The sequence below is a fragment of the Coregonus clupeaformis genome, unplaced genomic scaffold, assembly GCF_020615455.1.
Source record: "Coregonus clupeaformis isolate EN_2021a unplaced genomic scaffold, ASM2061545v1 scaf0678, whole genome shotgun sequence".
Classification (NCBI taxonomy): Eukaryota; Metazoa; Chordata; class Actinopteri; order Salmoniformes; family Salmonidae; genus Coregonus; species Coregonus clupeaformis.
This window is the reverse complement of record NW_025534133.1, coordinates 27,060-43,052: the sequence shown is the minus strand read 5'-3', so window position 1 is coordinate 43,052 and position 15,993 is coordinate 27,060.

The following is a 15,993-nucleotide window of genomic DNA, read 5'->3' as shown; positions in this document are numbered from 1 at the left end:
TGTTCCCATTGTGGAAAGAACTTTAGGTTGTCAGATAATCTGAAGGAGCATGAGAGGACACACACAGGAGAGAAACCTTACCATTGCTCCGTGTGTGGAAATGATTTTACCAAGTTAGGGAACCTAAAAGAACATGAGAGGAAACACACAGGAGAAAAGCCTAACCACTGCTCCCAGTGTGGAAAGAGATTTTCAAGATCACCAGACCTTAAAAAGCACGAGAGGACACACACAGGAGAAAAGCCTTACCACTGCTCCCAGTGTGGAAAGAGTTTTACTGACTTAGATAGCCTGACCATACATAAGATAATACACTCTAAAGAGAAACCTTACCATTGTTCCCAGTGTGGGAATAGTTTTACCAAGCTTGGGAACTTGAAAAGGCATGAGAACATACACACACAGGGGAGGATAAGCTCACAGTTTGGAAAGAGTTTTAGTCAGGGAACCTAATTGTGGAAAGACATTTTCCCGGACAGAGGACCTGAATTCACATGACAGAATAGACAGGCTGTGTTCTGACTGATGTTTGACTGTTATTTTATGCCACATTAAATCATATTGTTTATATGAAATCTTACTCAAAAATAGGCTTACTTTTGTTTTAGTTTTTTTCCTCTGGAGACATGATCATGTCTAAAATCAAATTATAATTAAAACATTTTTAATGATGGATTTGGGATTGATTGAATTCAACTATAAACCCTTCATGTTCATTATATGATTTGGATATTTTAAAATGTAAATTATTAATTGGATGAATAATGGATCTATAAGCAACCATTTTACATTTAAACAGGTTCTCCAGCACAAAATGTGTATCAGCCAATTAAAATCGTTGATGAACTGAAGTTCCACTACTTTTTTTCATACTAAAAGCAGCTCAGTACTGGTACACCATGTAGGAGCAGTTTGGACCTACTCAGTACTGGTACACCATGTAGGAGCAGTTTGGACCTACTCAGTACTGGTACACCATGTAGGAGCAGTTTGGACCTACTCAGTACTGGTACACCATGTAGGAGCAGTTTGGACCTACTCAGTACTGGTACACCATGTAGGAGCAGTTTGGACCTACTCAGTACTGGTACACCATGTAGGAGCAGTTTGGACCTAGCTGCCTTATTGGGATATTATCTGTTCGTTTGACTGATTTCCTAAATGCAGATCTGCAGTAGTATGGTTGGTTGTTTTAAATTCTCACTCATTAAAGATATTCACTAATCAACACATGCTTCTCTTTGTACGTCTCAATATAATATTATTTAATGAAATAAATAAAAAAATCTACTTTTTGTCTGGAAAATGAAATAAATATTTCCATCGACTGCGTTACCCACTCCAGTCAGCAGATGGCGATGTGGGACTTTAAGGCTATGCTGCTAGTGTGACGTATAATCTAGTGGACGGGACGCTTCTTTCAACAGCAGCAACAGTTAGTCAGACACCTCGGTAGCTTGCTAGACAAAATAGCCGAAACATTCAAGCTCTTTAGACACTTTCTGTATATATTAGCCACTGTGTTTCAAACCATGAGCTCACTAAACTACTCCCCTCCTGTTAAAGAAGAGGAGGTCTGTTGGACGGAGAAAGAAGCTCTGTGGCTGAACATTGTTGTGAAAGAGGAGAAGGAAGAGGAGGATGTTACAATACAAAAACAAGTAGAGGGTGAAGCTGTTACCGTGAAAGAAGAAGAGAAAGACGTTACAGTGAAAGAAGAGGAAGACGCGTTCAGAGTGAAAGAGGAGGAGGATGTTACAGTGAAAGAAGAGGAAGACGCGTTCAGAGTGAAAGAGGAGGAAGATGTTACAGTGAAAGAAGAGGAAGACGCGTTCAGAGTGAAAGAGGAGGAGGATGTTACAGTGAAAGAAGAGGAGGATGCCGTTTTTGGATTGGGAGAGATTACTGTCACATTGGAGGAAGAAGAAGAAGAGACTGGAGATCTGATTAACACTAGTAAGTACTGTCTTAAAAACAGGGGCGCAAATTCTGCGGTTGTTGAACCGATGTGTGGTTTTAAAGGGCCATTCTAATGAAGGTCTACACTTTAATAGGTTGTTCTGTAGGAATTGTTACATTTACATTTTAGTCATTTAGCAGACGCTCTTATCCAGAGCGACTTACAGGAGCAATTAGGGTTAAGTGCCTTGCTCAAGGGCACATCGGCAGATTTTTCACCTAGTCGGCTCGGGGATTAGAACCAGCGACCTTTCGGTTACTGGCACAACGCTCTTTACCACTAAGCTACCTGCCGCCTTGGGGTAGTGTACGGGTGGGTTTCACGTCCTGTCTCGGTGTAGCAGGAGGACGTGGCTGCTGTCCCCATGTGTGAGGTTACACCTGCCACAACAAGGAGATGCGTGGGGCTACAAAGAGTGGGGGGTGGCCAACAAAACGTTAATGGATCAAATGCTTCACATTATATATTTCACTACCTTTTTAAACATCTGAATATCTCTTTCTGTAATGCTTTAATCAGTGTCTGTGCTTGACATCACATAAAAGCATAAAACAACTCGTGTGTGACTTCAAATGATGAAGAGGACAAAATCAAGACAAAGAAGGATAATTTTGATCTGGATTAAATGTATTTAAAATAAACTGATCCAGGTTATTTAACCAATAAAGCATGAAAACCTGTGGATTATTGTAACACATGACTAAAGGATGTTCTTAGTGTTATTCACAATAATCCATGGGTTGAGTAATTTTTCTTCTGAGAGCTTTTATCAAACATGATTAATAAGATTGACAACATGTTTTCTGTATACCAGAGGATATAGTCTAAAAGCACCAATGTTGACAAAATGACACTTTCTGTCAAACAGTAACACTTTATATTTTATTAACGTTTTGTAACACAAGTAAATGGTTTAAATTCCCCCCAAATAAGCATATTTGAACATGTTTACACTTTTTTTTGGTCAAATGTTATGTTTAAAACATGTTTTTCATGTTTTGAACATTTATGTTGATCAATTTCATCCGTTGCATGTTATTCATTCAAAGTGTGGAGCTTTGGTGATACTCAGGCTGAGAAATTGGTGATTGAGGTAATCTGACGACCTAAAATGGCCACCGATATGGCCGTTTTAGGTGATATGGGCACCGATATGGCCGTTATAGGAGATATGGGCACCGATATGGCCGTTTTAGGTGATATGGCCACCGATATGGCCGTTTTAGGTGATATGGGCACCGATATGGCCGTTATAGGTGATATGGGCACCGATATGGCCGTTATAGGTGATATGGGCACCGATATGGCCGTTATAGGTGATATGGCCACCGATATGGCCGTTTTAGGTGATATGTCCACCGATATGGCCGTTTTAGGTGATATGGCCACCGATATGGCCGTTTTAGGTGATATGGCCACCGATATGGCCGTTTTAGGTGATATGGCCACCGATATGGCCGTTTTAGGCCCACGCTTTATAGTCAGACTATGGATCATTTGCAGCGGTGGGTCGAGTACAAAAAAAATCTGTACTTAAGTAAAAGTACTCTTACTTAGATTGTAATTTAGTACAATTTAATAAATGTGCTAAAATGTCTAAAAAACATTTATTTTCTTTGTCATTATGGGATGTTGTGTGTAGATTGATGAGGGGAAAAACAATTTAATCAATTTTAGAATAAGGCTGTAATGTAACAAAATGTGGAAAAAGTCAAGGGGTCTGAATACTACGAGGGAGAAAGCGCATTTGTTATAAAATAATATTATTTTTATTAGTGTTGCACCATTGTTCTTATGTAATATAACCATATACAATTTCGGTAGCACATGTCTTAGTCTGATGGACTGTGCCATCCCCACGGCCTCCACAATGGATCAGTCCACTCAGACAGGCCTCCACAATGGATCAGTCCACTCAGACAGACCTCCGCAATGGATCAGTCCACTCAGACAGACCTCCACAATGGATCAGTCCACTCAGACCTCCGCAATGGATCAGTACACTCAGACAGGCCTCCACAATGGATCAGTCCACTCAGACCTCCACAATGGATCAGTCCACTCAGACGGACCTCCACAATGGATCAGTCCACTCAGACGGACCTCCACAATGGATCAGTCCACTCAGACAGGCCTCCACAATGGATCAGTCCACTCAGACGGACCTCCACAATGGATCAGTCCACTCAGACAGGCCTCCGCAATGGATCAGTCCACTCAGACAGGCCTCCGCAATGGATCAGTCCACTCAGACAGGCCTCCGCAATGGATCAGTCCACTCAGACAGGCCTCCACAATGGATCAGTCCACTCAGACAGGCCTCCACAATGGATCAGTCCACTCAGACAGGCCTCCACAATGGATCAGTCCACTCAGACGGACCTCCGCAATGGATCAGTCCACTCAGACAGGCCTCCACAATGGATCAGTCCACTCAGACAGGCCTCCACAATGGATCAGTCCACTCAGACGGACCTCCACAATGGATCAGTCCACTCAGACCTCCACAATGGATCAGTCCACTCAGACCTCCACAATGGATCAGTCCACTCAGACTGGCCTCCACAATGGATCAGTCCACTCAGACAGACCTCCACAATGGATCAGTCCACTCAGACAGGCCTCCACAATGGATCAGTCCACTCAGACAGGCCTCCACAATGGATCAGTCCACTCAGACAGGCCTCCACAATGGATCAGTCCACTCAGACCTCCACAATGGATCAGTCCACTCAGACAGGCCTCCACAATGGATCAGTCCACTCAGACAGGCCTCCGCAATGGATCAGTCCACTCAGGCCTCCACAATGGATCAGTCCACTCAGACTGGCCTCCACAATGGATCAGTACACTCAGGCCTCCACAATGGATCAGTCCACTCAGACAGGCCTCCACAATGGATCAGTCCACTCAGACGGACCTCCACAATGGATCAGTCCACTCACACAGGCCTCCACAATGGATCAGTCCACTCAGACAGACCTCCACAATGGATCAGTCCACTCAGACAGGCCTCCACAATGGATCAGTCCACTCAGACAGACCTCCACAATGGATCAGTCCACTCAGACAGACCTCCACAATGGATCAGTCCACTCAGACAGGCCTCCACAATGGATCAGTCCACTCAGACAGACCTCCACAATGGATCAGTCCACTCAGACCTCCACAATGGATCAGTCCACTCAGACAGGCCTCCACAATGGATCAGTCCACTCAGACAGGCCTCCACAATGGATCAGTCCACTCAGACAGACCTCCACAATGGATCAGTCCACTCAGACAGGCCTCCACAATGGATCAGTCCACTCAGACAGACCTCCACAATGGATCAGTCCACTCAGACCTCCACAATGGATCAGTCCACTCAGACCTCCACAATGGATCAGTCCACTCAGACAGGCCTCCACAATGGATCAGTCCACTCAGACGGACCTCCACAATGGATCAGTCCACTCAGACAGACCTCCACAATGGATCAGTCCACTCAGACAGACCTCCACAATGGATCAGTCCACTCAGACAGACCTCCACAATTGATCAGTCCACTCAGACAGACCTCCACAATGGATCAGTCCACTCAGACAGGCCTCCACAATGGATCAGTCCACTCAGACGGGCCTCCACAATGGATCAGTCCACTCAGACGGACCTCCACAATGGATCAGTCCACTCAGACAGGCCTCCACAATGGATCAGTCCACTCAGACAGACCTCCACAATGGATCAGTCCACTCAGACAGGCCTCCACAATGGATCAGTCCACTCAGACAGGCCTCCACAATGGATCAGTCCACTCAGACAGACCTCCACAATGGATCAGTCCACTCAGACAGGCCTCCACAATGGATCAGTCCACTCAGACAGACCTCCACAATGGATCAGTCCACTCAGACCTCCACAATGGATCAGTCCACTCAGACAGACCTCCACAATGGATCAGTCCACTCAGACAGACCTCCACAATGGATCAGTCCACTCAGACAGACCTCCACAATGGATCAGTCCACTCAGACAGACCTCCACAATGGATCAGTCCACTCAGACGGACCTCCACAATGGATCAGTCCACTCAGACAGGCCTCCACAATGGATCAGTCCACTCAGACAGACCTCCACAATGGATCAGTCCACTCAGACGGACCTCCACAATGGATCAGTCCACTCAGACAGGTCTCCACAATGGATCAGTCCACTCAGACAGACCTCCACAATGGATCAGTCCACTCAGACAGACCTCCACAATGGATCAGTCCACTCAGACGGACCTCCACAATGGATCAGTCCACTCAGACGGACCTCCACAATGGATCAGTCCACTCAGACAGGCCTCCGCAATGGATCAGTCCACTCAGACCTCCCCAATGGATCAGTCCACTCAGACCTCCCCAATGGATCAGTCCACTCAGACAGGACCTCCACAATGGATCAGTCCACTCAGACAGGCCTCCACAATGGATCAGTCCACTCAGACAGGCCTCCGCAATGGATCAGTCCACTCAGACCTCCCCAATTGATCAGTCCACTCAGACAGACCTCCACAATGGATCAGTCCACTCAGACAGGCCTCCACAATGGATCAGTCCACTCAGACAGACCTCCACAATGGATCAGTCCACTCAGACAGACCTCCACAATGGATCAGTCCACTCAGACAGGCCTCCACAATGGATCAGTCCACACAGACAGACCTCCACAATGGATCAGTCCACTCAGACCTCCACAATGGATCAGTCCACTCAGACAGGCCTCCACAATGGATCAGTCCACTCAGACAGGCCTCCACAATGGATCAGTCCACTCAGACCTCCACAATGGATCAGTCCACTCAGACAGGCCTCCACAATGGATCAGTCCACTCAGACAGACCTCCACAATGGATCAGTCCACTCAGACCTCCACAATGGATCAGTCCACTCAGACCTCCACAATGGATCAGTCCACTCAGACAGACCTCCACAATGGATCAGTCCACTCAGACAGACCTCCACAATTGATCAGTCCACTCAGACAGACCTCCACAATGGATCAGTCCACTCAGACAGGCCTCCACAATGGATCAGTCCACCCAGACAGACCTCCACAATGGATCAGTCCACTCAGACAGGCCTCCACAATGGATCAGTCCACTCAGACAGACCTCCACAATGGATCAGTCCACTCAGACCTCCACAATGGATCAGTCCACTCAGACAGACCTCCACAATGGATCAGTCCACTCAGACAGACCTCCACAATGGATCAGTCCACTCAGACAGGCCTCCACAATGGATCAGTCCACTCAGACAGACCTCCACAATGGATCAGTCCACTCAGACCTCCCCAATGGATCAGTCCACTCAGACCTCCCCAATGGATCAGTCCACTCAGACAGGACCTCCACAATGGATCAGTCCACTCAGACAGGTCTCCACAATGGATCAGTCCACTCAGACAGGCCTCCGCAATGGATCAGTCCACTCAGACCTCCCCAATGGATCAGTCCACTCAGACAGACCTCCCAAATGGATCAGTCCACTCAGAGAGGAGCCAATCAGACAGGTGTCTTGTGCTCCACCCATTATTTGTTTTATTAATTTTTTGCGACTGTTCGACTAAAGAAATCTCGATCGACCAACAGCCTATCGACCAGTCGATTTAAATGGGTTCAGCCCTAAAACAGAATGACATTTAAACACACCGACAGACACTCACGGTTGGCACTGCAGCTATCTAGCTAGCTAAAAGACACTCACGGTTGGCACTGCAGCTATCTAGCTAGCTAAAAGGAGCTACATGGTCATTCTGACGTCTGCATTGGGCCGCGCAGCATTTACGGTGATGTGGCCTCTGCAGAAGTCAGGGCATTCATACTTCCTGGGCTTGGCAGAGCAGCGGAGAGCTGTTGTGGTCCTCTGTAGCTCAATTGGTAGAGCATGGCGCTTGTAACGCCAGGGTAGTGGGTTCGATCCCCGGGACCACCCATACGTAAAAAATTTTATGCACACATGACTGTAAGTAGCTTTGAATAATAGCGTCTGCTAAATGGCATATTATTATTATTATTATTATTATTATTATTAAAGAAGTTGTCAAGGAAGTGAGTTTGTGTTTAGGACCTCCCGCCCTCAACTACCATCAACCAATCATGTCTCTGAGTAGCTGTATGGAACCCTCACCGACCATCAACCAATCATGTCTCTGAGTAGCTGTATGGAACCCTCAACTACCATCAACCAATCATGTCTCTGAGTAGCTGTATGGAACCCTCACCTACCATCAACCAATCATGTCTCTGAGTAGCTGTATGGAACCCTCACCTACCATCAACCAATCATGTCTCTGAGTAGCTGTATGGAACCCTCACCTACCATCAACCAATCATGTCTCTGAGTAGCTGTATGGAACCCTCACCTACCATTAACCAATCATGTCTCTGAGTAGCTGTATGGAACCCTCACCGACCATCAACCAATCATGTCTCTGAGTAGCTGTATGGAACCCTCACCTACCATCAACCAATCATGTCTCTGAGTAGCTGTATGGAACCCTCACCTACCATCAACCAATCATGTCTCTGAGTAGCTGTATGTAACCCCTCACCTACCATCAACCAATCATGTCTCTGAGTAGCTGTATGGAACCCTCACCTACCATCAACCAATCATGTCTCTGAGTAGCTGTATGGAACCCTCACCTACCATCAACCAATCATGTCTCTGAGTAGCTGTATGGAACCCTCACCGACCATCAACCAATCATGTCTCTGAGTAGCTAAACCCTCACCGACCATCAACCAATCATGTCTCTGAGTAGCTGTATGGAACCCTCACCGACCATCAACCAATCATGTCTCTGAGTAGCTGTATGGAACCCTCACCTACCATCAACCAATCATGTCTCTGAGTAGCTGTATGGAACCCTCACCTACCATCAACCAATCATGTCTCTGAGTAGCTGTATGGAACCCTCACCTACCATCAACCAATCATGTCTCTGAGTAGCTGTATGGAACCCTCACCTACCATTAACCAATCATGTCTCTGAGTAGCTGTATGGAACCCTCACCGACCATCAACCAATCATGTCTCTGAGTAGCTAAACCCTCACCGACCATCAACCAATCATGTCTCTGAGTAGCTGTATGGAACCCTCACCGACCATCAACCAATCATGTCTCTGAGTAGCTGTATGGAACCCTCACCTACCATCAACCAATCATGTCTCTGAGTAGCTAAACCCTCACCTACCATCAACCAATCATGTCTCTGAGTAGCTGTATGGAACCCTCACCGACCATCAACCAATCATGTCTCTGAGTAGCTGTATGGAACCCTCACCGACCATCAACCAATCATGTCTCTGAGTAGCTGTATGGAACCCTCACCTACCATCAACCAATCATGTCTCTGAGTAGCTGTATGGAACCCTCACCTACCATCAACCAATCATGTCTCTGAGTAGCTGTATGGAACCCTCACCTACCATCAACCAATCATGTCTCTGAGTAGCTGTATGGAACCCTCAACTACCATCAACCAATCATGTCTCTGAGTAGCTGTATGGAACCCTCACCTACCATCAACCAATCATGTCTCTGAGTAGCTGTATGGAACCCTCACCTACCATCAACCAATCATGTCTCTGAGTAGCTAAACCCTCACCGACCATCAACCAATCATGTCTCTGAGTAGCTGTATGGAACCCTCACCGACCATCAACCAATCATGTCTCTGAGTAGCTGTATGGAACCCTCACCTACCATCAACCAATCATGTCTCTGAGTAGCTGTATGGAACCCTCACCTACCATCAACCAATCATGTCTCTGAGTAGCTGTATGGAACCCTCACCTACCATCAACCAATCATGTCTCTGAGTAGCTGTACGGAACCCTCACCTACCATCAACCAATCATGTCTCTGAGTAGCTGTATGGAACCCTCACCGACCATCAACCAATCATGTCTCTGAGTAGCTGTATGGAACCCTCACCTACCATCAACCAATCATGTCTCTGAGTAGCTGTATGGAACCCTCACCTACCATCAACCAATCATGTCTCTGAGTAGCTGTATGGAACCCTCACCTACCATCAACCAATCATGTCTCTGAGTAGCTAAACCCTCACCTACCATCAACCAATCATGTCTCTGAGTAGCTGTATGGAACCCTCACCGACCATCAACCAATCATGTCTCTGAGTAGCTGTATGGAACCCTCACCTACCATCAACCAATCATGTCTCTGAGTAGCTGTATGGAACCCTCACCTACCATCAACCAATCATGTCTCTGAGTAGCTGTATGGAACCCTCACCTACCATCAACCAATCAGTCTCTGAGTAGCTGTATGGAACCCTCACCTACCATCAACCAATCATGTCTCTGAGTAGCTGTATGGAACCCTCACCTACCATCAACCAATCATGTCTCTGAGTAGCTGTATGGAACCCTCACCTACCATCAACCAATCATGTCTCTGAGTAGCTGTATGGAACCCTCACCTACCATCAACCAATCATGTCTCTGAGTAGCTGTATGGAACCCTCACCGACCATCAACCAATCATGTCTCTGAGTAGCTGTATGGAACCCTCACCTACCATCAACCAATCATGTCTCTGAGTAGCTGTATGGAACCCTCACCTACCATCAACCAATCATGTCTCTGAGTAGCTGTATGTAACCCTCCGCATTATTAAAACATTTGAGAGGCGCACGGCGATACGGTACGGGGCTCACTTTGGCCTCTGCCTGCCCCCGAACGATACGGTACGGGGCTCACTTTGGCCTCTGCCTGCCTCCGGACGATACGGTATGGGGCTCACTTTGGCCTCTGCCTGCCCCCGGACGATACGGTACGGGGCTCACTTTGGCCTCTGCCTGTCTCCGGACGATACGGTACGGGGCTCACTTTGGCCTCTGCCTGCCTCCGGACGATACGGTACGGGGCTCACTTTGGCCTCTGCCTGCCTCCGGACGATACGGTACGGGGCTCACTTTGGCCTCTGCCTGCCTCCGGACGATACGGTACGGGGCTCACTTTGGCCTCTGCCTGCCTCCGGAGGATCCACTATAGCGTCACACCATCCATACGGAGCCTCCGACCACATCAACCCCGGATCAAGCATAAATTGGCTTTTATCCAGCTCATCTAGTGGGAACCTAATGTGATAAGCTAGTTAAATATTGCCACGCACATCTGATGAATCTATTCACTCTTTATGCCAATGTCAAGGTGGCTAGTTAGCCAACAAACAGAGATCATATGGGGAGCTAAAAACAGGAGATTTAACAAAAGCTGGATCCCTTCTAGCCATGACCGGCCGGCCCTGGTGCTTGTAGACAGCCATGTTGTGTTATTTATTAGTTGTTATTTATTAGTTGAGTTGCGACTCCACTTTGTCCCTGGACTGTCGTTTTGCCTCTTTGATGGCCTTTGGTGGTCTGTCTGTCTGGACACGTTTTTACAGACACACACACACACACACACACATACACACACACACACACAGACATACACACCCACACAGACACACAGACATACAGACATACACACCCACACAGACAGATACACACACACACAGACACATACAGACACACACAGACACACACACATCCACACAGACATACACACACACACAGACACAAACACCCACACAGACATCCAGACATATATATATTCATGCTCCACCACATCCCAACTGCTGCTACCAGATTCCTGTTATGATAGCTAAACACTGCACAGTTTAACCACTTGCCCTCCAATCCTCCTTTCCCCAAGACGTGTGTAAATATTGGACTATAAATGGTTCCTTCCTGTATTATACTGATCCTAAAATGTTTATTCTATTCTACTGAGACATTTAATTTATGTTGGTATTCTTATCTTGTATTATTTCTTATTGTTGTTGCATTGTCCAGAAGGAACCTGCCAATGAGCATTTCATTGGACGGTGAATACCATGTGTATCCCGTACATGCAACTTGAAACTTGAACTTCCGTTACCGCAATTTCTGTTACTGGGTTTAAATCCACTTCACTTAATGTAGTTCAATAACCAAAATAGATTTGTTCAAACTCAAGGTGTCGTGTCATAGCCGACGACCCCATTCTTTCTGAAGACGTCGTTGAATCTTTAATTCGGAGAAGATACAGTATTTAAGAGTTTTTTTGGAAAACGTGGTCACATTAAAAACTGAGGGAGATTTTACAGAAATTCTGTTAACAAACGTTGCAGCAGCAGTTCTTCCAGTAAATGTGTTTTTTGGAAAATGTTCAGTGTAAATTGTTAAAAGTAGTCCTTATAGAGTTGTATGGTTGGTTAAACTTTTAAATTAAATTTTTTTTTTGGGGGGTGGAATTGCCCTCTAATACACTTTCTTTCTGATACCAAAAGGGCACTAACAGATATAGTCCGGACTTAAGACCGTCATTAGTTATATTTCTGAGGTTGAGAGACAAAAGCACTGGTTGATCATTCTGTTGGTATAGTTTCTAGCCAAGCACACTGGTTGTTCATTCTGTTGGTTTAGTTTCTAGCCAAGCACACTGGTTGTTAATTCTATTGTTATAGTTTCTAGCCAAGCACACTGGTAGTGCATTCTAAACAGAAATGGTTGCTATGCAGGCTGGCTAGCGTTCTTCTACCTTGCTAGCTAGACCGCTAAAGCTAACAGTCACGTCAACCTCTGCTGCTGGAATGACAGCAAACTAGCTGTATTTTCGTTTGTTTGACCTTTTTTAAGCTATCAACCAATCAGCATCCAGGATCCAAATGTACAGTTTTATAATGAGGGATCTAATCTGGATTAAACCTCAAAGGAAGACACTTTTGTCTTGTGGAGGTTTAATTCTGAACCCTGTTTAACTAAATACTCTGTCTTTGGCAGGAGAGAGACCAGACTCTCACTCTGACATCAGGAAGAGTCCTTCAGGGGAACCAGACCCAGAGATGGCCAATCCAGTGAGACGACGCCACTGCTCTCAGTGTAATTTGAGTTTTAAGTGGTTATGGAAGCTGAAAGAGCATGAGAGAATACACTCCCCCTGTTCCCATTGTGGAAAGATATTTGCAAGATCACGGGACCTAAAATCACATGAGAGGAAACACACAGGGGGAGAAACCCCACTCTTGCTCCCAGTGTGGAAAGAGTTTTCGGTGGTTAGGGGGCCTGAACATACATAAGAGAATACACACAGGAGAAAAGCCTTACCACTGCTCTCAGTGTGGAAATAGTTTTTCTAATGTAGGGAACTTGAAAAGGCATGAGAAAACACACAGGGGAACCTAATTAGGGAACCTAATTGTGGAAAGACGTTTTCCCGGACAGAGGACCTGAAATCACATGACAGAATAGAGAGGCTGTGTTCTGACTGATGTTTGACTGTTATTTTATGCCACATTAAATCATATTGTTTAGATGAAATCTTACCAAAAAAATAGGCCTACTTTTGTTACAGTTTTTTCCTCTGGAGACATGATCATGTCTAAAATCAGATTTTTAAATGTGTTTTTTGTTTTGATTATGGATTTGGATTGATTGAATACAATTAGATGTTCATTACATGATTTGGATATTTTAAAACGTCAATTATTTTATTTTACCCCCTTTTTCCCTCTTAGTTGCAGGTTCACAATTGTCCCTTTTCTGAGATCACTGCGTTTAAACCCACTTCTGTCGTATTAGCTAGTTGACCCATTTAATTTCATATTTACGTTGTTAGTTAGCTGGCTGGTTAAATTAGCGGTAGCACTTAGTGATGGGTAAACAAAGCTTCCTGAAGCATTGTGTAGAAAAGGGGGTGAATTACTGGAGGCTTTGATCAACACAGTGTTTACTAGTGCCACTAGTGGAAATGTACAACTGTTACTTCCCTTTGCAAACATATTTTATAACGTTCAGCACACGAAATAACCGGTGATGTAAAATTTTAAATTCAACAATGTTTCAAAGAGATACTGTAAGAGAATACACTCTGGAGAAAAGACGTACCACTGCTCCCCCAATGTAGAATTATATTGGGGAGGTTGAAATCACATCAGAGGATACATACAAAGGAGGAGAAGACATACCACTGCTTTTATTAGTGGAAATACATTTTCCAGGACATGAAATCTCATCATAGAACAGTGTTTTCCTTGTTTTTTTTAATTTTTTTTATGAGAATTTGTGTTTTTGTTAATGCCACATGAAATCAAATTGTATAAATGGAATCATACTCAAAAATAGGCCTTTACATTTATTTTTATGTTTTCATCTCAAGACATGTTTAAAATCTTATTAAATATTTTTAAATGTTTATTTCGTTTTGAATATGAGATTTGATTGATTTGATACAAGGATAAACCCTCTGATGATGTTCATTTATATGATTTGGATATTGTTGCTAAATGTAAATTATTATATTAGTAAGGAAGTAGCCTTGCAGGAGCCTTGGCTTGTCTGATCCAGAACAGCTCATAGTAACAGGAGCCTTGGCTTGTCTGATCCAGAACAGCTCATAGTAACAGGAGCCTTGGCTTGTCTGATCCAGAACAGCTCATAGTAACAGGAGCCTTGGCTTGTCTGATCCAGAACAGCTCATAGTAACAGGAGCCTTGGCTTGTCTGATCCAGAACAGCTCATAGTAACAGGAGCCTTGGCTTGTCTGATCCAGAACAGCTCATAGTAACAGGAGCCTTGGCTTGTCTGATCCAGAACAGCTCATAGTAACAGGAGCCTTGGCTTGTCTGATCCAGAACAGCTCATAGTAACAGGAGCCTTGGCTTGTCTGATCCAGAACAGCTCATAGTAACAGGAGCCTTGGCTTGTCTGGTCCAGAACAGCTCATAGTAGCAGGAGCCCATCTCCTGTTTCTGTAGTGTGAGGCAGCTTGATGTACAAATACTTCCCCTGGACAGGACTCTAATCTATTCGTTTATTATATAGATTAATGGAATTTTGGAGTTCTTGATTCCAGCCTTGAAACCGCTTGAGTTTGATTTGATATATGATTTGGATAATGCTAAATTAATTTGATTGCATACAGTTGGTCACCAGTTTCAGTTGAAAGTTTTAATGTCACATGTACAAGTACAGTGAAATGCCCTTCTTGCAAACTCAAAACCCACCAATGCAGTAATCAATAACAATGTAATACTAAAAATAACACCGGAGAAATATGAAGAAATATGAACAACACAATAAGTAAGTAAGCATACTATATACAGGGTCAGTTCCAGTACCATATTAACAATGTGCAGGGATACTGGAGTGATGGAGGTAGATATGTATAGGGGTAAGGTGACTATATACAGGGTCAGTTCCAGTACCATATTAACAATGTGCAGGGATACTGGAGTGATGGAGGTAGATATGTGTAGGATTAAGGTGACTATATACAGGGTCAGTTCCAGTACCATATTAACAATGTGCAGGGATACTGGAGTGATGGAGGTAGATGTGTATAGGATTAAGGTGACTAGGCAATAGGACATAAGATAAAACAGAGTAGCAGCAGCTTGTATGTGAGTGGGTGTGTGGGTGTGTAGAGTCAATATAAACGTAATGTGCTCATTATGTGTGAGGGATTTTCAGAACCAATTGTTGTTTTATTCAGAAAATAAAGACAAATCGCAATAGTACTTGGTTGCACATTTGTTGTCCAGGAAAACTGCAGACAAACGATTCTTGTAGCAGTTTCTGTTTTTTTTCAGTGAGCTACTGTCTACATTGTAGTCATTTACCAGACGCTCTTATCCAGAGCGACTTACAGTTACTGAGTGCATACATAATTTTTTTATTTTTTCATACTGGCCCCCCGTGGGAATCGAACCCACAACTCTGGCGTTGCAAACACCATGCTCTACCAACTGAGCTACATCCCTGCCGGCCATTCCCTCCCCTCCCCTCCCCTCCCATTCCCTCCCCTCCCATTCCCTCCCCTCCCATTTTAATTAATATAACTAATTAATTATTTAATTAATATAACTTTGTCTGAATATAAATAAAATGTGGAACACCTGCACCATTATTGGACGTTCATTATATACATCTACATTTATGTGTTGT